Below are 2,858 nucleotides of genomic sequence, written 5' to 3'. Positions count from 1 at the left end.
CCCAACAGGCTCCTCTGTCCCTGGGATTCTCCAGGCAAGAATACTGGAGTTGCCATTTCCTTCTCCAATGCAGGAAAGTGAAATTTGTTCACATAGACAAGGAAAAAGTGGAAGCAGTGACAGACTTTATTTTGTTGAGTTACAAAATCACTATCGAATATGACTGGAGCCATGAAATTAAAAGATGCTTCCTCCTTGGAAGGAAAGCTATGACAAACCTAGACGGTGTATTAAAAAGCAGAGACATCACTTTGTCTATAAAGGTCCATCTAGTCAAAGCTATGGTTTTTTCCAGTAGTCACATATGGATGTGAGAGTTGGACCATAAAGAAGGCTGAACACCCAAGAAATGCCGATTTCGAACTGTGGTGTTGGAGACGACTCTTGAGAGTCCCTTGAACATCAAGGAGATCCCACCAGTCTATCCTAAAGGAAACTGACCCTGGATATTCACTGGAAGGACTGATGCTGAAGCTGAAGTTCCAATACTTTGGCCACCTGATGCAAGATGGCAGAGGATGAGATGGTTGGATGGCATCACTGACTTAATGGACATGAATCTGAGCAAACTCTGGGAGATAGTGAAGGACAAGGGAGACTGGTGTGCTGCAGTCCATGGGGTCGCAAAGGGTCAGACACGACTTAGCAAGGGAACAACAGCAACATGTCTGCCAAATAAAACACGGTTCTGAACTTTTAGGTCACGCGTGTTTCTCAGCCAGCATGGGCACTGCCTGCTCGGCACCGTGGGCGTGTGGCCCCGCAGCCATCGTCGACCGAGGCAAGGGCGGGAAGACAGTGGCTGCGGGTGGTGCTTGTCGGTAAAGTGGGCTGTGGGGTGGGAAGAGGGGGCTCCGACTGTGAGGGAGACTGGAGGGGCGCACAGAGGAGAGAGGAAGTTGTGTGCACTCAGGTGAACGGGGTCACAGCCAAGTCTGAGTCCCAAGTGGGGAGTGAGCTGCTCCCGGGGTCATGGGCAGGCAGGCAGGGTGTCTGCCGAGGGTGGCTTGAGGATGCGGGTTTCTTCTTCTGAGAACAGGAGAAGGGCAGCTAGGCCTTGAAGACATGGAATTCAGCCGTGTGTCCTGAGCAGCTGTGGGTGTGTCCGAGAGCTGTGTGGACACAGCTCCAGCCAGGGCACCCTGGGACCTTCCTTTGGGGGCACGTGGGGTGAGGTCCTTGGAGCCGCCTACTGGGGCATCTGGGACCTTCACTCTCCAATGCTCAGCGTAACTGGGAGCACGAACTTCCGAGTGGCATGTAAATGACCATGGGCGTGCACATGCATGCGCGCAGACGCGCGCGCGCACACACACACACACACTTATGAATTAACACACAGGTCAATGCCAAGGGAAGCCTGCTGTCCAGAGGGGCGAAGGTGTGTGTTTGGCTGAGGCCCAGTTGCCACAGGTGGGCTATCACAGGAGCCAGGGATTTTTGTGTGTCTGCAGTTAATTTACAGAAACCAAATTCAAACTAGCTCAGGGGAAAAATACTGACATCACCAACAGACTCTTGCCCTTGAGAATTTAAGCTGGGGGACGGGAAGGGAAGCTGCCCGTGACCACAGGGAGGTGGAGCAGAGGGGAGGGCAAGAAGCCTTGCTGGACACCTGGAGCCAGTGGGTGGTCTCAAGGCCGCCACGTGGGCACCATGGCCACCTCCCCGCCTCACCCTTCCGGGGCCCTTCCCCGCCTGGCCTGGTGTCTGTGCCAGAGGCGGGGAGACAGCTCTCAGAGTGACCTTCCTGCTTCATATGCTAAAGGGCAGGCCTTGAAACTGCACGAGGATACATTCGTTTGCATCACATATTTCCACCGAACATAGCGTGCAGCACACAAGTTTCGCAAGACCTCACACAGTTCTCATTACGTGTGCTAGTCTCTGTGGTTAAAAGCTAGCACAAAAACTGGTGTTTAAAGTTAAATGAGCTTCCCAGGTGGCTCCAGGTAAAGAATCCACCTGCCAATGCAGGAGATTCAGGTTTGATCCCTGGGTCGGGAAGATCCGCTAGAGAAGGAAATGGCACCCCACTCCAGCATTCTTGCCTGGGAAATCCCATGGGCAGAGGACCCTGGATGGCTGCAGTCCATGGAGTCACAAAAGAGTCAGACACAACTTAGCAACTGAACAACAATAAAAGTTAAATAGTAAGCGCTTTCTATTATTTTACTGTAAAAGGAAAGCTGATTGCAGCCCAGGAAACCAATTTCTTCACCATCTGACCAAGTGTGACCTGCAGCTCTTGCACCTGGGCGGTGGGGTCCCCACCATAGAGCAGCTATCCCAGGGTGGGAGGGCAGTCCCTGACATGCTGTCCGTGCTGTCCGTGAGGCCTTCTGCTCCTCGGGGCCCAGGATGAGCAGCCCACGCTCCCCACCCCCAAGTCCCTGAGCCTGCGGCCTTGGTGGTCACACTCTGGGGGCCTTCTGCTTGCAGACCCAGCGCCCAAGCTCCTGGAGATCCTCAAAGACCAGCTGCCCCAGGGTGAGCTCAGCGTGACGGGTGGTACCTGGGCAAGGCCTCCAGCCCAGGGTGGCCACTGCAGTCTGCTCGCTGCCCAGCTCGGTGGCCAAAGGTGGGGGCCCTAGGGCAAGCCTGCCTGGACAGGATCTGGGTTCTGTCTACAAGCCAGGCAGTTGCCTGGTGTCTGTGTACCTGTTTCCCCACCTGCATTCCAGGGCCCCTCCTAGGTTCAGTGGGAGTATGGGGGAGAATCGCAGCTGGTGCTCCGTGGACAGAGCCTATTGTCTGAGCTCCCTGACGGTCAAGAGGGGCCAGGCTGGTTCATCAAGCAAGAGGAAGAAGGGCTGAGCGGAGCCACTTCTCCAAAGAAAACCAAGACCCACCACGGG

Source organism: Bison bison, unplaced genomic scaffold (assembly GCF_000754665.1).
Source record: "Bison bison bison isolate TAMUID 2011002044 unplaced genomic scaffold, Bison_UMD1.0 scf7180017845594, whole genome shotgun sequence".
Taxonomy (NCBI): Eukaryota; Metazoa; Chordata; class Mammalia; order Artiodactyla; family Bovidae; genus Bison; species Bison bison.
This window is presented reverse-complemented; position numbering follows the sequence as displayed.